The 25,156-nt window shown below is 42.7% G+C and overlaps 1 protein-coding gene across 3 annotated transcripts in view; it reads right to left on the reverse strand.

Annotated features, from left to right (window-relative positions):
• Positions 1-25,156, reverse strand: part of SLC16A12 (solute carrier family 16 member 12) — a 68,240-nt gene that overhangs the window by 26,906 nt on the left and 16,178 nt on the right. For 2 of the 3 annotated variants that reach the window (XM_075935107.2, XM_075935115.2), the window contains exon 2: positions 17,823-17,927. The exons of the other annotated variant lie outside the window; for it this stretch is intronic. The gene's annotated coding sequence lies outside the window, so the exon portion shown is untranslated. The remainder of the gene's footprint in view (positions 1-17,822; positions 17,928-25,156) is intronic. 3 annotated transcript variants of the gene reach the window in all.

Consider the following 25,156-nt stretch of genomic DNA (forward strand, 5'->3'; position numbering starts at 1 on the left):
ATGTGATGATTTATTTCTAACCACTGTGATTGTGTAACATACATTCTGTGCATTGTGAGAAGCAAATGACTTTGGGTCACATTCTGTTCTTATTTGCTCAGCTATAAATCAGGAGGAACTCCACTGATTTCAATTTACATTATATAATCAAGAGCGGAATGTGGTTCTATGTCTGAGAGAATTTCTATCTTTAGTATTTGTTTCTGAAATTACAGATAGCACATAATATCACAAAATCCAGTGATAACATATACAGGAAAAATCCTCAACTGTTTTAAATCTCTGTAACTCTTTTAACTTAGAACAACTCTGCTTACACTAACTGAAAAACTCTGATATCATTTCAATTAAATTTTAAAATTGCTTCCCTTATAATCACCTGTTTTCGCTCACATTAAATTTTCTGAAAACTCCACCTTCTGGGCAGAAAATTTCCACCTACATATTAAGGTGAATATCCCTGGATGGCTGAACTTTCTTGAGCTATAGATAAGTAGAATTCTCTCCATCCTCCCTCCTCTGAAAAATCCATTAATTTGAGTTATGATTTTTCTGCGTAAGAAGAAGCTTATGGGGAGGAATTCTTATCCATTCCCATGAAAATAGTCAACACAATTTCTGTTCACCACTTAAATCCCAATTAAGATTCAAAACAGGGTTTAAAGGCAACTCTAGCAGGGCTGGAACTCTACTCTAGACTAAATTCAACCCAAAGGGCTCAGCCCTACAACAAACTTGAATATGTAACTTAAGTCATGAGAGTAGCTTTCTTGACAGCTAGTTGCTCATGCAACACATGCTTTCAAGATTGGACCCATAGTGACTAGCTACTATGGTTTTCACCAACAACTACAATATAAGGCAGGGAGGGCTCCACATTCTGAGGCTAAGCCCCACTTATGTTCAGTTTCCTGCGCATGCAGCCTGGCTGTCTGGGCTGTTCCCCATCCCCAGATCCGGGCAAGATGACCACACAGAGTGGATGATTATTGGTAAAAGTGAGTTGCTTTGTTGCAAGGATTTTGGATTTTTTTCCTGAATGAAGTAAGACTTCAAACAAGCAAGCAAAACTGTCTGGTATGTGTTTCAATTTTGCTTGGAGAGAACCCTAAAATAGCACGGCTATACTGTCATATTGAAGATGCTGAACATACAACATTCACGCTGACAAGAATCACAGGCAGTCCCAGGAAATGTTAGCTGATAAAATTTGGAAGAAGACTTTGGGGCTCTTTCAAGGTACAGAGTGATAAGCAGCTATCACTATGATTAAATCTCTGATGAGCAATTAAATCTCAATTCACACAGTTCCTCAGTCAAACACTGCACAGAGGTTTGATGCCCAGAGCACAATGGCCACAATCCAGCAAAGTGCCAAAGTACATGCTTAACATTAGTTCTTCCAGATTTTGAATTGTAATATGGAAATGTGTGATCATCTGCAGTTTCAGGCTGTTATTTAATGCAAATGTGTATTAGAAAACCAATATTAAGCAATAAAATAATCCACAGAGAGGCTAAATCTGCATGTCACTACCATGCAAGAGCACAAATTAAACCACGTCCCTAAAAGATGTCTGCCGCAATTCCTGATGTTGATGGATTATTTTTCTATTTAAATATTTCTAAATAATTCAGAGCCATCAAGTTATACCCATTATTATACTATGGAAATGCCTGTTTGCATACTATTACACCCTCCTCCCTCGGACTGTTGGTCACACTCTCTTGTGTCTGGAACAACTAGGAGGAGCAATTGCCAACAAAGTCCCTCTGAGTCCTCATAACCCCGGGCTGGAACATGCTCAGTCACTCTGTGGGTGTATGTACAGTCTGGTCAGCATTAGACGCAATGAGGGAATGGACCTGCTTAATGAGGATAGAATCTGTGTAGATTTTAGCTGTTAATATTGATATTTGCACAGACCATGTGCAACCTGCAAGGCTTATAACTTGATCAGATTTGGGAGGATTTTCCTGGGGAAGACAATAGTCACATCCTTGACATAAAGGCATTCCCCCTGACAAATGTCAACTCCCTGCTCCAAAGCAACAAGGTGCTAGGGCATTTCAGGAACAGTCTCAATTTTTTAATCTGGTTTAAACATTGTGTATTTCCCTAGCTTCTTCCTCACCGACCGAGGGATTTTGGCTGAAAGTTTCAAAGAAAATTCAGCCTCAGACTGACAATTGGCATGGAAAAATTTAGCAAAAATAACTTAAGTTTTGTAAAGTTATGAGCAACTGGAAACAGAATCTTATAATTGGAAGTGTTGGAAAAGCCACTGCGATAGGCAGTGATACCAGCCCCACTTATCACAGAATAGAATCACATTCAGAAGAAAATGCTAAATTCCTCTCATTGACTTAAGCTATGTCTACACTGCAAGGAAAAGTCGGAAAAAGATACACAAATTGTGAACCATCAACATGGGGCCAAATTGTGGAAATAAGTCCTCTTTCAGAACATCCCTTCTTCCTCTCACCGAAAGGAATACAGGGATGCTGAAAGAACATGTCCGCTTTTTCGGAAACTGTTCTGAAAAAGCAGATGCATTTCTTGGACGTGGTAGAGCTTTTCCGGGATACCTTCGGTATCCCGGAAAAGCTCTGCAGTCTAGACATAGCCTCAGCTTCTTCCCAGCATGTTCTTCATATGGTTTTAGAATATATTCAGTGAACTAGTAAGTAACTTAAATATTGCTTCCTCTGTCCAATACATATTTATTTTGGCATAATGTCAATTTGATTCTTCAGTTAGAAAACTATCTGTTGATAAACAAATCCAAGGTTATTTTTCTAATTATGCCATGCAACTGAATTTCCTTGGGTGGTGGACTCTGCATGCTGTTTTGAAATACACTAATGAGGCAGGCAGCTGTGTGTGACCCTGTGCTCCTTTCCACCACTCCTACCTCTGTTCATGCTCTGATCTATTGCATTTTAGCTTACTCTAGACACTATACTTTTTGGTGCAGTGTCTTCTTTGTGTTTGTACAGCATCTAGCATGATATCACCATAATGCCAACCGGTCCAACTTATTGTTGTGGTAATACAAATAATGCAGACACAGTGAAACTGCTCTCAGGCATGGGCAAAGGGAGGAAGGGAAACTGCTCTCAGGAAGGGCAAAGGGAAAAGCTCACTAGAGAGTTTTGCACTTTAGAACATTTCTTGAGTAATTTTCATTCAGGCATGAAAATGAGTTGGCCTTCTAATGAGTTCACAGGAGGCTCCAGGGGAAAAGGTAGCAGAAATTCTGCTGATGTGTAAGAAAATTCTCAGCTACTCTGTTTGTCCAGAAGAGGAGTCACTGCTCAGTGAGCTGATTCTCAAATTAATACATTAGGCTCTAATCTAGCAAAATAAATTGCCTGTCAGTTATGTTACAGGTGTCGTCACTATCTCTGGATAGAAAGCAGCAGTTAGTAACAGCATTTTCCTCACTATATCTTCCCCGCCAGAGAAAGAAAAAGACAAGTTTGCTCAAAGGACACTGCCTCAGTGTTTCCCCTCATCAGGAGATCCCTCTGCTACATGATAAGAAGGCAACAAAATCCACTGCAACCTAGCAACTGGCCTTCACACATAACATGAGCCCACAACCTTTTGCAAAATGGCACATAGCCAATGAAGCACTCACTGCATCTTTCCATCCATCTGTCCTTCCACAGGAAAGATTTCGTTTTGTAAACACTACAATTCAATGACACCATGATATTGCAAATCGCTTTTGTGTTTCAGAAGATATGAGTGGAAATTAGAGAGTCCCTTTTTTTTCTTTTCCAGATCACCTCTTCAACACCAGTGCAGAATTTCTGATTAATAGTACTTCAGAAAATAGCTACCTCTCCCACTGCAGATTTTCAATGAGTCTAGGGCTCCTAGAGGGATATTTGATCTGTGATGGAGAAACAGACATGGGACTGGATTTTGCTCTCTACCAGGATAAAGCTAGAATAACTCTATTAAAGTCAATTATCCTTATCAACCACTGTAGATTTCCCCACTCTGAATTGATTCCCAGCTATCTGGCATTGCAGGCTTCCATAGAGCAATTGCCGCATGCTTCTTCGCTGTCATAGTGGGTGTCATTCTGGTATTCTTGTGCTTAAGGGTGGCAGAAAGCCATTCACAAACTTCCATAAAGTGACCATATGCATACAGAAGTTTTGCAGCCACTGCTGATCATCTCATAGTTGCATGACAATGCAGTCCCAACAGTCTATGCTTGTCTCATGGCACCAGACCGGCATATGACTGTGTCCAGAAGATCAAATGCCAGCGACATTTACCAGTTGCTCGACTCAGGTGCTTCACAAAATAATTATGGCCTCTCAAGATTCATTCTCATTCTGGCAGATCCTGGATACACTCTGGACATACTCCAGCATTAGGCAAATCATAATGCTTGGTGTTCAACAGGATTTGCAATGGATTCATGATTATGCTGCTATGGCATCTGCACAGACAACCAAGGGAAAAAAGGGTGCAAAAAGACTGTTTGCCATTGGTCTTAAGCAGAGGGGAGGGAAATGAGTGCATTATGGGACAGTGACAGCATGTACCAAGAGCCACGTGCTGCACAGTTTTGGTCTCAGTGTGCCCTGGGAGCATAACCTGGCATGCAAAGGCACTCAGGCAGTGTGGGACAGCTACCCACAATGCATTGTTCTCAAAATTGATGACAGCTACCCTAATGTGGACGTGCTACTTCGAACTATGTCAAATTCTTGCACAAAGTGGGGAAATGCACCATCGACATAACAAAATCGCATTCTAAAAAGTCAACTTTGACCTGATCTTATAATGTACTCATGGCCTTAGGTTCATTTATACTAGGCCCCCTTGGAAGAGTAGAAGGGGCCTTAAAATGAAAATAAAGTAAGGCACCTTTCCACTGCAAGAGCAGTGTAAAAGGGCCGTTGTGTTACTGAATATAATGGCAACCAGTAAGAATCTGGCCCATAATTTCTACATATGTTAAATAATACAGAAGGAAAGGCAATTTCCATGAGACACAGACTGAGTGGTAAAGGGATTCAGACAGTGTTTTGTCAGGAGAAAAATTCTGAGAAAACATTGAGTTTGTATATTCAGTAGTTGATAGTCACTGCACTATTTTAACTGTGGTGATTCACTGTAATTGGTCAGATAGTACATATGACTGCCTCCGAGCCCTGAATAGCTAGAGCACAATTCTCCTAGAATGAATGAATTTGCATGTGTGAATTTAAAATTTGTTTCCTGTGAATGGTAATGTAGATAACTTTGAAATTCAATTTCTGGGAATGAATGTTCATAGAAATGTGAATGCAAACTATAAAAGCAAAGCTAATGCAAAATTAGAGTGATCACAGCTTTTATGTGTGTAATATTCAACCAGTTCTAACAGGAATATTATCTTTCTAAGCAACTACTTTTTCCATTTTTACATACAATTTTCAATTCAGACTATGAGATCTAGTATAAATTTTTGGCATGCATGTGTTATATTAATGCATTAACCTCTTACTTGGATCCTCTTTGGCCTTTGTTCTCTCTTCTCCAGATATTCCATATTTTGTCAATAGTTGAAGAAAGGGAAAGGGTAGATGGGGAAAAAAGAGTAAAATATGGATGAAAAGCCCGGGCGGAATGGGTGGCAGAAAGAAGAAAGAATATGGAAAAGAAAAAAGAAAATATGTGATAAGGGCTATCAGGGCTAACTCATGGGACTTATATACAACTTAAGCTTACATATGATTCCTGCATGTCCCTTGAAACAGTTGTTTGCTCTAAAAGGATTTTTACTGATGCATATGGTTGCATATAAACTGCGCACCAAATTGAAGGTAGTGAGACAGACTGCTGGCTAAGCCAGAGCTCTGCCACTACAGCCTGGCTGAAAAGGCAGAGCAAGCCCAGGCCTGAAGGGTTAATGGAAGCAGCTCTGGGCCTCATAAGCCAGAGGGCTATATAAGGCATCCAGCGGGGGAAGGGAAGAGAAAAGAGCAATGGGAGGAGCCAGGAGGTGGCTGAGTATTGCCCCAGGCAGAAGGAGAGGCTCCTGAGTTTGCTGTAATCCAAAACTCTGTAAATAGACGGTGATGGGAACCTGACAATAAAAGGCACCAGAAAGGGTCTCTGGCTGATTCATGAACAAAGAAGGTGTCCCTGGGCAAGAGACCTGAGCGAGGACCTTGCCACACATGGTGTCAGAGGTGGGATTCAGCACTAACGAACGTGGTTGGCAGCCCAGGGATGGAGGATACCCTGCGGTGACTCGTCAAGCAGCAAGAACAAATGCAACAGGCCCTGCAAAGTTTCCAGCAGTCCCACCAGGCGGAGAGACAGGCCTTGCTAACCTGGCAGGCAGGGCAGCAGCAGCAAAGCCTGCAGGACTTTATTAAGGAGAAGAGAAAGGTACAGCAACAACTCCTTCAACAAGTGGTGAGTCCTGGGGGGATGGCACCTGACCACCAGGTCTGGGACTCTATAAAATGGGGCCAGCAGATGACCCAGATTCTTTTTTGGGGATGTTTAAGCAGATAGCCATGGGTGCTGCATGGGAGAGGGCTACCTGGGCCCTGCATCTGGCTCCCTACCTGGCAGGAGAGGCACAAGCGGCCTACGTGGCCTTGGGAGATGATCAAGCCTGCAACTATGAGGCAGTGAGAGTGGCCATTTTGGACCAGGTGGGTCTGTCCATGAAAAAATACCAGCAGAAGTTTCGGTCAGCTGGATGGACAGCAGCAGTGAGGCCTCGGGCGTTTGCCCAAAAGTTAATAGACTGATCAACCCGCTGGCTGAGACTGGGGGCACGGACAGTGCAAGAAATAATGGACTCACTCATACTCGAGCAGTTGCTGCAAGCCCTGTCAGAAAATATCCACGTGTGGGTCAGGTGCCACCAGCCTGACACAGTGGATGCAGCGGTCATGCTGGAGGAGCAATATACCAAGGTGGTGGTTCCCCAGAGAGGAGGCCGACCCTACTGGGACAAGGAATCAGAGAGGAAGCTGGAAGAGCCCCTTTCTGGGAAAGGCCCAGAGAGGAAGGAGGCACCCCAAGGAACACCTATGGGGGCTGGCACAATGTCTTGCTGGCAATGCAGAAGGGCTGGGCATAGGAAGCAGAAGTGCCCAGACAGTATGGACTGTGGGTACGCGGGGTTCTATGGGTTGACTCAGGCGGGAGGACCTGGTAAGAGGCAGAGTCTGTCCACTGTCCCGATACAGGTGGGGAGAAAGGCCCAGAGAGAGTTAACAGATTCCACATCAGCCCACTCACTAGTGCAGAAGGGGCTAGTGAGGCCACACTGGATGGTCCCTGGTGCACAGGTGATGCTAGAGGTCCTATCTAGTAGCCCAGGTGCCGCTGGAAGTGAGGGGCAGAATCCAGTGGAGGCAGGTAGGGGTAGCGGACTAGCTACCGTACCCTGTCTCCGGCTGTTTGTGGCAAAGAAGGTGTCCCAGGGCGAGGGGCCTGAGTGAGGACCTTGCCACAGGAGATAAAATAGCATGTTATTTTGTTGGGATCAGATTATCCAAATTGGTAAATATTTCACATGATATCAAGAATCTCCCTTCCTTTGTATCCTTAAATGTCTAGTATCATTTTTGGTTCTTTAGAAGGATAATTGGGGATCACTAAGAAAGGGATAGATAATAAGACAGAAAAATGTCATATTGCCTCTGTATACATCCATGGTATGCCCACATCTTGCATACTGATTAGGGGTGTGGAATGGCTTCCATATGAGGAGATTAGAAGTGTGAGAATGCACAACTGAATAGTCATGTAACTGCATCAAATTTTAGTGGTTACTCACAACTACTCAGAGTAGGGACCAGCAGAGCACTCCTGGTTCTACTCCTGGGGAAGCCCCCTGACACCCTATCAGAGGCAGCAGCATACGGTGACAGGCAAGAGAATCCACGAATGGAGCCAGTTTAAAAACCAGCTTCCCCCGCATACCGGCTCCCACCTGCTGCTCCGCGCTGCTGCCTCTGATACAGTGTGGGGTGGCAGCAGCCCCTGTCCATGGGGAGCTTGAACCCCCTCCATGCACAGGGACTGCTGCCATGGACCAGCCTCTGTCCATGGTGGGCCCAGACTTCCCGTGGATGGAGGCTGCTCCATGGGGTTCCAGAGCAGCCTCTGTCCACAGTGAGCTCAGATCCCCCATGGACATGAGCTGCTGCCGCGGAGCATCCTCTCTCCACAGTGAGCCTGGGCCTGTTGGGCCCACCTGTCTGCCCCCTCCAACCCCATGCTGCTACCTCTAATAGAGGCAGAAGCAGAAGAGGGAGAGACACTGGCTCCTGGCTCTGTAGGAGACAGCCGGGGGGCAGGCAGGTCCGTGGAGCTGGCACATGTGGAGAGCCGTCTCCCCATGTGTATCAGGTTGTGTCTGCCCCCCTCCCCCTCTGCACTGCTGCTTCTCTATCAGGAATGCATTTAGTCGACAAGATTAACCGATAAGCCTGCGCTTTTTGGTTAATCACGTAGTTGTCTACATATTGACCTCTCTAGAGAAGACTTTACTAAAAAATAACTCCTGAAAAGACAGTTTGCAGATGATCATGCACACTAGCTTCTTTAATTAAGATAATAAAAATGGCCATATTGGGTCAGACTCAAGGTCCATACAGCTATAAGACTGATCTTGAAAAAGAGATGACTAAGGGGGGATATGAGAGAGGTCTATAAAATCATGATTGGTATGGAGAATGTAAGTAAGGAAGTGTTATTTTATTCCTTCCTATAACAAGAACTAGGGGTCACCAAATGAAATTAACAGTCATGAGGTTTAAAACAAAGAAAAGGAAATATGTCTTCACACAATGTATAGTCAAATGATGCTGTGAAGGCCAAGACTATAAAAGGGTTCAAAAAAGATCTAGATAAATTCATGGAGGAGATGTTCTTCAATGGCTATTAGCCAGGGGCATGTGTACACTAGAAAATTATTTTGAAATAATAATTCGCAAAATACTATTTTGTAATAAGCTTATTTGCTGAGGAAAGCAGGAGTACAGATTTTGAAACAACCAGCCTGTTTTGAAATAATGGGCTTGGTAGCATGGATACTCCGCTTAGTATTTTGAAATGAGAGAGAGTATTTCAAAATAACTCCCTAGTGTAGACCAGGATGGGTAGAAATGGTTTCCCTCACTTCTCTTTGACAGATGCTAAGACTGGGTGACTGGGGAAAGATCACTTGATGATGACCTGTTCTATTCATTCCCTCCAGGACAGCTGGCATTGGCTACTTATGGAGAACAGGACACTGGGCTAGATGGACCTTAGGTCCCACCCAGTATGGCCATTTTTAGGTTCTTAGTTATAGATGCTAGTGTACATGATAATCTGCAAACTGTCTCTAAGACCATTTTAAAAACAGCCATGGTCCCTTGATCTGTATTTGTCATCTGAAGAAATGGGCTGTGCTCATGGAAGGTCATGATACTATTTATATATTTTTGTTCATCTCTGAGGTGCTACAGGACCATTATTTTTTTTTAATTTATTTAGAGACTAACATGGCTACTCTGTCTTTTTAAGAGTTGTTTTTAAGTAGTAAAAGAGGAGAAAACATTGGAGAACACAAGCGCATAGTCAAATGAATTATTGTGAAATAGCACCAATTCTGGCCTCTCTTTTCTTTTTTTTTTAAATGACAATTGCTCATCTCTAATGTTATTAAAATTAGAGGTTTGGCAGTCAGCTAGATTCTAACTTGTCCTTTAATGCATGGGAAACAAATACCCTTTAGTTCTGAGATTTAAAGGTATTTTTATTCTAATATATTTTCTCCAATTAAGAAATGAGACATTCCATTTTGCAACCTTGCTTAACTATTTAACCCAATAAGAACAGCTAGTTTTGATAAGTAGCCTCTGAGGGAATAAATAATTCTTAGTTTATTATTTGCCTTGTTTAAAACAACTGAAAATCTTTGTGCCACTGCCCAAATGTCTCAGATTTCTTCTCCACATAGAACTATGTCTGTCTAATCTTTAGACTATCCAGTTGTTGATGCTCTTCTGAGATAACATGTGGAGTTTACACATCCTCACACAGGTTGCTCAATTAACATCCCCACAGGCACCAGTAATTCTGAGGATTACACTAAGGCACAAGGTTGTTCCTCCAACTTCTAAGATACCACAAGGGAAGCAATGAAGGTGTTACAAAAGGTCATTGCAAATAATAATTTCTCTAGTGATTTTTGTCAAAAACAAAATCTTGGCTAGATTACTAGTCACCACAACAGCACTGAAATGTGACATACTAATAACTGCGCTTGTCCAGCTCACATTCCTTATCTCATGGTACCTTTGGGAAATATTTAGCCCTACATCACCTCATTTTTATCAGATATTCATCCACACTATGCATTACTAAGTTTCTAACTAGGTAGTATCCATCAGATTGGTAGAAAAGATTTAAGCTGAAATGAGTGGTGCACTAGACAAGCTTATACTGCTATTAAGAAGTGTTAAGAGTGAATTCAGTCACCTATTTTTCTCAATCAAAGGGTACGTCTACACAGCAGGACTAAGTCCAAACTAAGCTATACAACTTGAGCTACGTCAACTGTGTAGCTTAAGTCGAAATAGCTTATTTCAGCTTTTGGCGCTATATACGCAGCAGTAAGTCTGAAAAAGAGCACTCTTCCTCCTACTTCCCTTTATCCTTGTAAAATAAGGGTTACAGGAGTCAGAGTAAGAAGTCCTCTGGCTGGACAGTGTGACGTTATGTTGAAATAACTGCTTGTGTGTAGACGCAGACTATGTTACTTTGGAATAACATGAGTTATTCCAAAATAAAGCTGCTGTATAGATGTACCCAAACACATTGTTTTGGGATATGTGCAGGCTACACTGATACAGCCTGAGTTTGAGACATACCTTACTTATATCTGGGGTCTCAGATTATGGGCCTCATTCTCCATTCAGCGCAGCCATTCCACCCTATTCTGACGAAGATATGGTTCAACAATAGCCATAGCAGCTATTTGAATAAAAAACTGCATTTTAAAAGACGACAACACTTGCTTTGCATGCATACTACCCCCCACTGTTGCCATGCATGCTGAATTCTTACTATAGATAGCCTTGGTACATGCATTTGAAAGCACATTTACCCTCCACTCAAGGTTGCAATAAGTCTTTGATATTTGTTTCACTTTATCAACAAAAACATATTCAGACAATTTTAAATCTGAGACTCTGTAAATCTTTAATCTGCTTGCTGGCCTGTAATGATGGACTTCTACACAAAAGAAAATATTTTAAAAAGTATATCCTAGTAGTTCCAGAAAGCCCCAGATCAGGGGGCCTCCCTGAGTCAGGCATTGTACAAACATACAATAAAAACAGTCCCTGCTCTAAAGAGCTTCTGTCTTAATAGAAAAAGACAGATAAGATAGGGAGGAGGAAGGATGCAGCGTATCAACAGAGCAAACAGGATGATGGGTCACAAACATGTTCTTCCATTGGTTAGCTGTCCACTTATATGTTGTGAAAGATGGTGTGAGCAGGAGAAGAGGGTAGGCATGAAGTATTAGAAGCACGAAACAGGAGAAGAACTGGCAATATGGAAAGGAAGAAAAAGCAAGAGGAGAAGGTAGAGGGCAGAGAGAGTAAATTTACAGCAGAGACAGAGGTTGTGAGTGGGATGGAGTTGGAAAAGCGACCAATCAACAAGGAGAGCAAAGGTCTAGACTCAAAATGCAAGAAAATAAAAATTGTAAACTAAAATGTATAGTGTAACTTGAATACTGCTATGGACCGATCCTGTATGGGGACAAGAATGGGAGAACCCTTATAGCCATTGATTTGAATGGGACTTGTAAGAGCATAAGGGTTCACTCGCATTGGTCCCTTTGCAGAACTTAGGTTGTGACATCTTATGAGATCAGACACTTAGTATATGACTACAGGCCATAACAGAAGGAATCGGTATAGTCTGCTGAGTCCATAGGATGCAAATTAAAAATTAGTCAACTTTAGAAATCATCTAAGGGTCTTGCAAAACCAGCAGTCTGACAGTGGTGGTTTATGGTGAAAGATCAAACAAAATTATCATCCTTGTGGTCATTTAATGTGGTTTCCTCCGATAAAATACTGGCTAAGGTCATCCTCGTGGTGTTCAGGTTTCACTACACATTTATATGATAGAATACAACAAGCAATAAGGAGAATTCAGAAGAAAATTAAACTAGTCTGTGACTCCTTAGTGCAAGTTCCAGCCTGGAAGTAGTAGTTATAGCCAAATTATACTAAACTCACCTGGAAGTACAGATTTCTGATTGAAATCCTGTCTGAATTTTAAATCTATGTTATGTACCACTGTAATGACAGTATATAAGGCTAAATGCTCCACTTAAATACATTGATTTAAAAGAGAGGAGAATTTGGATCTTCAGAATGCATTCTCACAGTAAGATTATTCTATGATCATGCACGTTACATCATGCTTACTGACTGGAAAGAGAACTCTTCTAAGGGCATATCTAAACTACATCTCTCTTTCAAAAGAGGGATGTAAATTAGGCAGATTGTAAATGAAGCGGGGATTTAAATATCCCATGCTTCATTAGCATAATCGCATCACAGCGTTCTTTAAAAAAAAAAAACCTTTTTTGAAAGTTCCTGTACTCCTCCAAAAAAGTGTTTTTTCCTCAAAAGAACGTCTAGACAGCGGTTTCACTTTTGAAATACTCTTTTTCGAAAGAACACTGTGATGCGATTATGCAAATGAAGCACGGGATACTTAAATCCCCGCTTCATTTTCACTTAAAAACTGCCTAGTTTACATCCCTCTTTTGAAAGAGGGACATAGTTTAGATATAGCCTAAGTCTAATTGGAAGCCAGCACATAATGGACTTTTAAAAGGGTGAGCATTTTAACAATAGATTTTTGTAGATTTCTACAGTGGATCTGGAACAAAGCAATTCCTATTACTAATAAACATCTTTCTGGAATACTATTGAGTTTTGACAATTGAAGTTATTTGGTTCCAATATCTGTGTGAAAGAAAAAGGTTTAGGAACTCTGACACAAATTCTCATGTACACTGATGTCAATCCCAAGTGTCTTTAATGGATTTATTGCAAATTACTCCACTGGAATTGAGGACAGAATTTGGCCCTATGCTCATTTCATTCTAATAGCCCATTACATTTCTACAGTCAATAAAAATCTAATTAAAATTTGAGGAACTGCCCACCAGGAGATTCAAAGCTTTTATTGTATTGTGACCTCAATCCTGATTTATTAATACAAATATAAAACTAATGAAGAAAGTCATCTTAGGCTAAATCCTACTCTAGAGTTCATGTCTATAGTTTGCACTGACTTTAGGGCTGTCCTACTCACTATATTGTATGATAAATGTAGTTCAGCAGTGAGACCCTTAGAATTCTGGCATGGGTGGGGTTTTTTTTAATTTTAATAAATCAGTGGTGAACTACACATTTAGTATTCAGGAAGATGCTGGCTCAGGGGTACAGCAGTCATCACAGGGGTCATATGCCTTCTCCACTGCTAACTATTATTTCTTGATATTTATGTTTAATATACCATCTGAATTAACTTTTTATTTTTGAATGTGGAATATTTCTTAAAACTACCAACTTATATATTGATTCCACAATTGTACTTTATTTGGGGATTATGTCTGAAATTTGCCTTTGTTTAATACTGTTATATTTTAGACATCAAACAAAACACTTCTCTTTTACAATTGATCATCTAAATACGTGGCGATCAGGCCCACTGACAGGGTGGGCAAAGGGGACAATTATCCTGGGCCTGGAGATTCAAAGTGGACCCTTTGAATTGCCACCAGAGCGCCACTCTGCATGGCTCTGAGGGCTGCAAGAGCCACGCACCACAATCTGGGCTATGCCAAGGACTGACTGATGGCGGCCCCGCCCCTTCCACCTGAAGTCCTGCCCCTTCTGGGAGTGCAAAGCCACCTACACCTTAGCCTGGGACCCACAGTAGCTATGAGCTGTGTTGGTGGTGGTACTTCAGTTTTTAATTTTCTTAATTTCCCTAATTGTTCCGGAAATCAAATTCACTCCTTTGGATTGGGCTTTCATCAACTTCCCCTTATGCCTTTAAGCAGATGTGAACTTTTCAGTTTAATTGCTTGCACACACATAAAAAGCTTTTTGCTCCAGTGGGGATTTCAGTGGACACTTTTCTAGCATTACACTCTTCCATCTTGCCGAAACATGAGAGAGAATTCTGCTGTACTATTGCAATGGGACACATAGAAATATGATGTTTTTGTCAAGGCATTTGGTGGTTTAATATGACTAAATTATTTCCGTCCATTGATGCAAACCAATTTTGTCACTGAGAGCCCTAAAATGATCCAAACGTTGTTCTTCCTTTGTGTTAGTTGGGGATGGTCTAGTAAGGATAAGAACTGTAGCCAAGAAGCTCATCTCACCATTCAGTCAAGGAAGTTTTTTCAATGCCTATTCAGCCCTAGCTATGTGGAGAGTATGACGTTATGTAGCTAAAAAGATATGTGCCTTGAAAAAACAGCAATACTGCCAATTTTCAAGCCCCAATTCTGAAGTGAGAGCAACACAGCTGGACACTTTCAACTGTGACCCCATTGTAGGATCAGAGCTTTGGGAGATGAAGCCAACAATTCTGCAGGTTTATGGGAGCTTTGTTTCTCATATCTGAAATAATCATAAATATGGGAGGTGCCAAGTAAGCACTAATCAAGGCTGCAAGAAGTTAAGATGGCCTCACCTAGAAACCTAATTTGTGTATTTTAGAAAATGTACTTGTATTTTGAGTTCCTCTCATTTTCCATCTGATACTTTTTCATCCCTTCTGTATGTGGAGTTGTTTTTATCAAATTATGAAAGTCTGAGTTGGTCAGTAATGTCTTTCTATATACTCGAAATATTTCCCTAATACACATATAATTCAAATGTATTACTTTGTCAGAATACTCTTAGAAAATCTCAGTCCTAGCTAGAGAACATACAGAATCTTTTTTGATTCGACTTTCCATAAAAGACATTCCTTCTGTTTTCAGGAAAGTTTCATTTTCTTGTCTTAAGTAAGTTGGGCTTCTTCAAATAACCCACTTCTCCATTTTTTTAAACTTTTACAATGTACATTTTGAAGATGTTCTCTGAGGTTGGTGTTAATCCCACAGATCCAAAAATCTCTGGTGTAAATTTAGGTGCTTTGTAAATTAGTCATTCCAGCAACATGAGCAATAACAGGAAGATTTTCTAGAATGAACTTAATTAACAATAAGTTCATTTGAACATTATTTAAAATGTTAAATTTTGTGACATAAATGGAGGTACAGCAGGTTTTCTGAGTGTAAAATATGTTTCATTTCAATCATCCCATTTTATAAGGAAAGTGCTAGAAGCCGCATCTCTGGCATACTTGAGTACTAGATTGGACAAAACCATGGAGACTGCCTGAAACAATCCTATACAGGGAGGGAAATAATCTAATTGTTACTTTCCATCTTGTGATAATGTTATAATTCAAAAAGCTCCTTTAGTGCCTGCAGCACATCAGGCTGTGATCTTCTCTGATCTCGTAAACAAAGACAGGTTAAACCTAGCTAGTAAATATATGGGAGACCACAGGAAACACATGCTACAGGAAGCAGGGTTGAAGATTCAATAGACTGAACTCTACCTTCTAAAAGGCAGTGCTGAATCAGTGCCCTAGTAAGATGAGTGCACAGTGTGGCTGCACAGAGATGTCATATTTTGGATGTGATATTCAATTATTGACCCCTTGTGTCATTAAAATTTTTTCACAATAGAGCATTCTCCTTGGTAACCTGGCCACTTGCAGCTGAGGAACTCAGATTCTGCTTACATAAAAATCTCCATTATTTCAGTTGTTAAAGTATTTTTCCCCTGTAGTAGTGCACAAGTGTCACTCTCTGCCGTTGTAAAGTTACAGACTTCCACACTGCAGGCAGCTGTATGTCAGTGTAGGTGAAATGATTCCTAAGCCATGTGGTTCCCGATAGGTGTTCATTCTTTTGGTAGAGTACCTGAAAATTCCAAGTTCTCGATCAGTCTGGACTTAATTAGAATCATATCTGTCTAAAGAATCAAACTGCAATACATTATTTGTGGCTCCTTGTATTTCTTTTAATAGATATTGGAAAACTCAGGGAAAAAGAAATGTGGAAATAACAGTATCAATGCAGGAAGGAAATGTCACACACTAAAATGGAAGAGAAGGAAACAGGTGGAGATCAAAAGAAAAGGCTCTTTGTTTTCCTTAGAAAACAGCCTCTGAAGAGGAAGAACCTATTAGTCTCTAAGCACAATGTGAAACTAGTAAAAACTTTAATCAGTTCACAAGTTATAGTTTAATCTCTTAAAGAAATTATATACCACAAGTTAAAGAACAACAGACAAGCCTGGAATAAATAGGCACATTCCCAGGCTCAATGTCCTGCTTTGTCTTAATTCATATTGAAACTAGTTTCTCATTAAGCAGTGTGCGCACGCTTCCCCAGAGACCAGATGCAGTCCGGGGCTTTGGGGCTTCCCCACCCTCCGCAAGAAGCTGGCGCTGGCTCCAATCTTGCGGGGGCCTGATGCTGGATTGCCAGCATGGGCTGGGGTCAGGGTGGCTGTGGGGCGAGGTTCAGGGAAATGGGCGAGGCGAGAGTAGGTGGGTGAGTGACCCCGGGGTCTGCAGCCCTGATGGGGGTGGGGTCGACGGTGCCCTCACCTTTCTGCAAGGAACCCAGGCACCCAGGGGCCAATGTGACTTTGGGGTAGAGGGACCCTCCCCCCCCACACACACACGTTTTCCTCTCCCCTCAGCTGCCACCGCCCAGCCCCATAGCTGCAGCCGTCACCCTTACTCATGCCCCAGCACTTACTCGCGTGCCAGACAGAACTCCCCTCATCACCATGCCTCAGCCCAGCTCTAGCCTTCCCCTGGAGCAGCTCTGGCCCCTGGAGCAGCCCAGCCATGAAGCAGCTACTGGCCATGCAGCCCCACAGGTCAGGCCGCATGGCTACCTCAGAGCAGGAACCGGGCCCTTGGTGAGGCTGCTCCAGCAGGGACAGCCTCACCATGACCCGGTTCCAGCCGCAGCATATGGAGCAGCCACTGGCCACGCAGCCCCACCAGCCAGACCATGTGCCACTCAAAATTGGCTCACATGCCACTTATGGCACGTGTGCCATACATTGCCAACCCGTCCTACAGTGTGCCCAAAGAGCACTTCAGCTTGTAAGCTATCAAACTCAGCTGCTAACAGAACGCTACTTCTGATGAGGGAGGGACATCTGGCTTTCATTGGGGACTGGCTGACAGGAAGTCCCACAGCAGTGTTTCACATCAAGGGAATTTATAAATCTGTAACAAATGGGAATGCTTGAAGAAATAACCGCACATGAAAAGGGAGGGTTAGCCCAACATACAAAAAACACTAGCCCAGATAATAGCTAGGTTAGATGCACAGAACTAAAGAACTAGAACAAAGAACTGCATCCGTGATGCTAAAACTGATATGTGCAAATGGAAACCTGTGATTTTATATAAAAAGAGATTGAATTACGTCAGCACTCAGGAGACCAGAAACAGAGAGAAAGATTGCATCACGTTTTTTATTTAGCATTATAAGCTACACTGAAACAGGAAAGAGAGCCATACAAGCACAGCTGAGCGAGACAAAGAAGAGATAGTGAGTCAATAAACTATGAGGCAGCAGTCTTAGACCTTGTCTACACTTACCAACATGATCGATCTACTACTTCAGCTACACAAATAGCACAGCTGAAATCAACATACTCACTGTGGCGTCTTGCATGTGGTGAACTGCTCTCCTGTTGACTACTCTTCTCATCTTGGTGGAGTACCAGCATCGATGAGCGTGTGCTTGGAGATCAATTTATTGTATCTAAACATGCAATAAATAGATGGCTAGTAGATTGATCATAGTAGCTTCAATCCACCGCATAGTGTAGACAAAGTCTTAGAGATTAGAGAATCATCTTTTAAGAAGATAAGGGAGTAATGATATAACAGTGCCTGTGAATTGTCAAATTTAAAAGGTGTGAAAAGACAAAGGGAGAAAGAGACAGCAACTATCTATGGATACGTCTACATTTGCTCCCTAGTTCGGACTAGGGATGCAAATGCAAATGAGCAAAGTAGCTAATGAAGCCAGGATTTAAATATCCCGCGCTCCAGTAGCATGATCTCGCCAGCGCGCTAGTTTGAATCACAGCTGATTCAAACCAGGAAGTGCACACCAGGATGCATTAGTGCAAACCAAAGCCCTTGGTTCGAACTAACATTACTCCTCAAAAAATGACTTATATACAACAAATATAACTTATTTCAAGACTAAACTTGATAAATGTATGGAGGATTGTAGAACATAATATATATGGAGATATACCTATCTCATAGAACTGGAAGGTATCTTGAGAGATCATTGAGTCTAGTCCCCTGCCCTCACGACAAGACCAAGTACCATCCCTGACCCATTTGCCCCAGATCCCTAAATGAATCATAGAACCATAGAGCTGGAAGAGACCTCAGGAGGTCATCAAGTCCAGCCCCCTGCTCTAGGCCGGGCCAATCCCAACTAAATCAACCCAGCCAGGGCTTTGGCCGCCTCAAGAATTGGCCTCACAACCCTGGGTTTAGCAGGCCCAAACCACTGAATTAGCCCTCCCCCACAGAATGAGCATTATATGGCTCATCCACAACTGCTAGTAGCAAAGATCTCTAATAGCTAGAGATGGGACAGTAGATGGGAAGGGCTCTGAGTTATTGCAGAGAATTCTTTCTTGGTGTCTATCTGGTGTCAGGGTCTCACCCACATGATCAGGGTCTAACCAATCACTATACTTGGGATTGGGAAGGAATTTCCTCCTAAGTCACAGTGGCAGGATCTCTGGGCAGCTTTCACCTTCAGAACAATGTAGGCAATTAGAAATTGTTGGGGATTAAAGGGAGAGAAAGAAAGAATCTGAAGCTGCACTTAATTGGACAAGAAATAGGAGCAGAGCCGGATGAATTGTTCATTGTGAACAATATATTTATTGGCTCTGTCCTTGTTTTCTGTTCATGAATTGTCCACAAACAGATTGGGATTTGTATTAACTTGTTTGTTCATAATATTTTGCCAAATTGATTTTTAGGAATGTCACTTGCTGTTTTGAACTAGAGCAAATGGTGGGTTCTCTAATAATTTGAATTCTTTAAATAATGACTTGAGGATGTCAGTAACTCAGCCAGAGGTTAGGAGTGGGTTCTGTTGCCTGCAATCTGCTGGAGGTCACACAAGATGATCATGATGTTCCTTCTGGCTTTCAAGTCTATGAGACTCCTACAGCTAATGTTAACCGGATGGTTAGCCTCGTCATTTGTCAGCCTGTGAACTCAGGAGCACAGAAACAATAGAGAATAAGAAGCATCAAACTCCTAAGGGACTCAATCCCTTATCCTATTATTCTACTCAGTCTAGTTAGCTAGTTTCCATTACCAATAACCATTATTAAGTTAATCTCTTTAATCTGAACTATTTTAATACATAAGACATGAATGATGCAGAAGACAGAGATTCTAGCAGAAAAAAGTTTAGCTGGAAAAAACATAAAAGATAATATTCCTAAAAATTGATTGTGTCCAATTAAGTTAAATTCTTCCCCTGAATACACAATACCCCAGTGACTGCTTCAGGAAACACTCCTGTTCATACAACTAAATTCATCCCATCAGAGAAGAGAACTACCTGTAGTACTATGTAATTTATATGAGCAATCGCATGACTAAATTCTCAATACTGAATATCTGAAAAAACTTAAGACAGTTTTCATATAAACCAGGGGCACATATATTGTATGTTCATGAACACTGTTTGGAAAAATATTATGAACAAACAAGTTAATACAAATCCCAATCTGTTTATGGACAATTCGTGAACATAAAACAAACACAGAGCCAATAAATATATTGTTTACAATAAATACCTCATCCAGCTCTGATCTTATTTCTTGTCCAATTAAGTGCAGCTTCAGTTTCTTTCTCCCTTTCCCCATAAGTCCCAACAATTTCTAACTGCCTTTCTTGTTTGCAATGTGGGAAAATATTGTAGACATCTCTAGCTATGAACATTCTCTTTGAACCGAGTTCTTATTAGGTTGAAAGCCTTAACTGATTTATTATTAAAAAGTTCACCAGCAAATGAATTATGCATCACAATTTAGGCATGTTTTAAAAGCCAGTGGGCGATTTTCTGCTCTTATTTATGCATGAACTATGACCTCCACCTACCTACCTGCATGCTGTTTGTGGAGATATGGATTATTTCTGAACAGTTTAATTACAAATTGAAGAGTCATTCCCAAGAGGCTATGCTTCAGGGCGTCTTAGACTTTTGACCCAAATGTGGTAATATATAGAATGCCATGAGAACTAGACAGCTATCAATGCTCCTTGTCTTGTGTAAGTATGCTACATACAGTATGTATGTGTGTCTTTGGACAGCCAGCTCCTTGAGGCAAGGACTGCATGTTTTGTGAGATTTAAACTTATATACTTCACTAGATGTAAACTGCCACATTGATCTGTAAAGGAACTGCCTTCCTCTGCTTCTGAAGCAAGTAGCCTCCCTTTTTCATCCTTACAATCAATCCTTCAAATACACTCCTGATGTTTGACACTATCTCACAAAGCCTTCTGATGTTATTCTCCTTGACAGAATGTCTGCACCCTGAGGGTATGTCTACACTACCTCGCTAGTTCGAACTAGCGGGGTAATGTAGGCATACCGCACTTGCAAATGAAGCCCGGGATTTGAATTTCCCGGGCTTCATTTGCATAAGCGGGGAGCCGCCATTTTTAAAACCCCGCTGGTTCGAACCCCGTGCAGCGCGGCTACACAGGGCTCAAACTAGGTAGTTCGGACTAGGATTCCTATTCCGAACTACCGGTGGAACGAGGTGTACCGGTAGTTCGGAATAGGAATCCTAGTCCGAACTACCTAGTTCGAGCCCCGTGTAGCCGCACTGCACGGGGTTCGAACCAGCGGGGTTTTAAAAATGGCGGCTCCCCGCTTATGCAAATGAAGCCCGGGAAATTCAAATCCCGGGCTTCATTTGCAAGTGCGGTATGCCTACATTACCCTGCTAGTTCGAACTAGCGGGGTAGTGTAGACATACCCATATATACTTCGGTTTTAAATAATGTCTTAGAACAGATTTCAAGGAACCACTCTTTGATGTATTGGTAAAGTGCTTCATATACTCACTGTATTCTATAAATCATTGCAAAAGGGATTACTCCTTCAGCTGGCTAACTAAATGGCAACCCTATATTCCAGGTTATCTGAAGTGCTTCCTGGGATTTACTCTCTCAACAAAGCAGTAATCAGTAAGTTGTGCCCAGGCACAAGGAATATTCCTAGCCTGTGGACCCTGCTCCATCAAAGTTCAGGGCAGGATCTCTTTCCCAGCCCTGCTTGCCACTGTCATACACTCCCCCAGTGTCACCCCACAGGCAATTTAAAATGCACCCCAGTCTCCCACCAGCTCCCAAACTCCCGCCCAGAGCCTGCACCCTTCACTCCCTCCTGTACCCCATCCCCTGCTCCGGCCAGTGCCTACACCCAGCCTCCAGCCCAGAGCCCGATCCCTCACTCTTCCTGCTCCCAAGTTCCCTTCCAGAGCTTGCACCCTGCACCCCAATCCTCCACCTCAGTTCAGACCCTGCACCCAAACTCCCTCTCAGAGCCTTAGGCAAGGCTGAGGAAGGGAGTTTGAGTAGGGGCGGGATGTGGACTCTGGGGATTGTGGGCCCCTCACCACCAAAATGTCTGCAAACCTGCTATCTCTGCCCAAAGTGCAGCACAAACAAAAGCGATGTGGTTTTATATCAACTCTCAATGACTATCCATTCGTTAATTTCTCCATCACCCAACAAGCTGTGTTGTATAACTCCGTTAGTTCATTTTAACTTGCTACTGCAGCAGGATAACTGAAATTAAAACAAACAGGATAAAATCCAACCACAGGTAAAAGGAGAGAGAGCAGGGGTGGCCCATGACCATAGGCCGACTCGACCATCGCCTAAGGTGCCACCTTCAACAGGGCACCCGGGGTGCCCGATGGTATCACGGGGCGCCCGAGGTGTCCGATGATGATGTCACTCCATTGACGGCTGTGCAGGTGGGGGCATCAATTGCACGTTCCGCCTGGGGTGCCAGCTGCCACAGACCCCCTCAGGTCACTCTTGACAGAGAGTGACTCCAAATACCAGAGAGAGTGGGGTAGTGGTGGACCAGCAACCAACAATAACACTGCATTTGAGATTCTCTCTTGCCCCTGCATCAAACAGTCACTGTAGAGTTTCCACATCTGGATCCTTATCCAACCTGAAATGTGGATACAATATTTCAAACCTAGGAGTTTGAATTGTGCACTACTGGATGAAAGAATGTCATCCAAGGGCACCGTGCTTGTTTCTACAGGAAATAGGCTCTTGTTGGTGTGCACAGTCATGTCTCTGTTATGCAGTGTTGCCCTGCCAATTTATATCTGAGCCATGCAAAAACCAAAACCAAACTGAGACAATGTAATTGTTCTCCAATTACATCCTGTTTTGAATGCTGAGCATTTTCACATTTTTAAGGTAGAAGACAGTGTCTATGTAGTGCAATGACACACCAGGCACATTTTTGCTCTTTAAAGGTGCTTTTTTTTCCATGCTGCAATGCTGCAAACAGTACACTCTTCACTTGGGCAGATTCCTTACTCTCATCAAATCCTAGAGAGTCTCTGGTTCCCCTGCTGCTTTCAGATATGAATGTGACCCAGGCATAAAGAAACAGATGGAAAGCGACTGAAATGATAGACAGAGGAATTAGCAAATTTAAGCCCCAGTTCAACAGTAATCTCTTCTTTTACACCAAACAAGTGGGGCTTCTGGGAACCTCGTATCAGTCTCTGATGTGCAGAAGTTGCTTAATTTAGTATGAATCAGGCCCTTGCAGAGTGGAATTAGACACTTCCTCAGCTGGTTTTCATTTCATGTGTCTTCCTAGAGGAATTATTTTAAACCTCTATTGCCAGTTAAAAACATAGATGTACTCTTGTCTGTCATCTGTCAATGTACTGATGTGATTTGTTTTTATTTGCATTGTGCCATAGCTGAACATGGTGCACCCCAGGCTTCTTAGCTAAAAGAGACCGCTATTCTAATTAAACAAAAGCATCACAAAATGACAAAACATGGCCTGCACTGAAATGAGGAACTCTGTTGGCTGACGCAGAGGGGAGAGTGTCTGGAAGATTAAAGTAAAGACAAGCTTTTCTCCAAAGAGCACACTGGATTGACTGAGTAGAACAGGCAGTTCTACCTTTCTTTGGTGGATTCACTTTAAAGGGTTTATGGAAGAAAGCTATTTTAAGAAATGGTTTCTATGAGGGCAAGTTGGCCAGCTAATCGAAGAAGTTCTCCAGGCATTTGATGCAGGATGGAAGATGACACAATGATGAAAGTAGAAAGACTGGCTTTGTGAAAAATGAAAATATCCTGTCTTCTGGAAAAACCGAATGTGCTAATACAAACAGCTCTGGTCTCCACAAATGAGAGCAATTAGTGAAGAGAAACAGAAAAATCAGCACAGTTGGGAATCTGTTCCCTGAGCTTTAATAAAAGCCATCACACTGCAAAATGAAAAGTTATTCCTGGTGACTGAAAAGTAGCCCTTTGGCCTCATTAAACTCAGCATTGTTAATGCCTTTCACAAACTTGTAATCATTTATTTAGTACCCACAGTGCACTAGGCCTTTCAGAGACAAGACGCAATATACGGTCCTGGCCTGGAAAGGTTGCTGGTCAATCATGTGAGGGAAGTGATCAATAGCCAGTAACTGATTGGGTAGTGACATTTTAGTGTTGGGATTTTTTTCTAATGTTCTTAGTAATTAAAGTTTCCTTTCACCTGCTTGGTTACTGATTCCTTGAGGGGCAGGCTAAGGCACAGGCCTATAGGAAGAAGCATGTTGAATGAGAGACTTCAAGGAGATACACAAGCACAAAGCACCCAGAGTTCCAATGTATGCTGGGGGAAGAGCATTCCAGGGAATGCCAGTGCAGCACACAGGGGCTATGTCTACACTGGCGGGTTCTTGCACAAGAATGGCTATTCTTCCGCAGAGCGTCCACACTGCCCGTCCACTCTTGCGCAAGAAGATTTACAGTAAAGCATCGTAAGAGAGGGCTTCTTGCGCAAGAGCTACGCTCTTTTCTAACAAGTATAAGCTCTCTTGCGCAGGAGCTCTTGCACAAGAAGGCAATGTGGACATGTGGCAGGAGTTTCTTGCGCAAGAAAGTCCTTTGGCTAAAATGGCCATCAGAGCTTTCTTGCTCAAGAGAGCGTCCACATTGCCATGGATGCTCTTGTGCAAAAGCACATGGCAGTGTGGACATGTTCTTGCGCAAGAGTTCTTGCACAAGAACCCTTGCACAAGATGTTCTTCCACAAGAACCTGCTAGTGTAGACATAGCCAGGAGGTGTTCGGACAGTTGCAGGCCAAGAGAGTGGGGAGCAATCATTACCAGGGCCAGCCTTAAGCCGCTTCAGCTGATTCAGGCCCCGCACCTAAGGGGGCCCTGCACTCTGCACCCGGAGGTCAGCTCCCTCAGCTCGGCCAGCTGGGTTCCCCGCCCTTACCTGCGCATGCTGCCAGTAATGAAAAAGCAGCAGCGCACGCGGTTTAGAGTCCGGCCCCGCAGAAGGCAGATGGTAGGGGAGGGGGAAACTAGGAGGAGGTGTGGGAGAGGAAGAGGCTTGGGGGGAGGGGGAAGAAAGGGGAAGGCACCAAGGGACAGGCTGGAGGAGAGACAAATGCCAGGGGGCCAAGTACAGACAATGAGGGAAAGGGCAGGAGGGGAGGTGTCAGTGCAAGGGGGGACAGGGTGATGCTGAGAGAGTAGAGGAGAGGACAGGAGAAGGGCTTTGGAGGATGGAGGGGGAGGTGCTGGGAGAAGGCTTGAAAGGAGAGGTGGGCATGAGGAAGGTGGGGATGGAGCAAGGCATGTGTGAGGGCACAGGGTCATGAGGGGAACGGGAGCAGAGAGTGGTGAGGGGATGGGCATCAGGGAAAAAGGAGG

Source organism: Pelodiscus sinensis, chromosome 8, assembly GCF_052426305.1.
Source record: "Pelodiscus sinensis isolate ZL-2025 chromosome 8, ASM5242630v1, whole genome shotgun sequence".
Taxonomy (NCBI): domain Eukaryota; kingdom Metazoa; phylum Chordata; order Testudines; family Trionychidae; genus Pelodiscus; species Pelodiscus sinensis.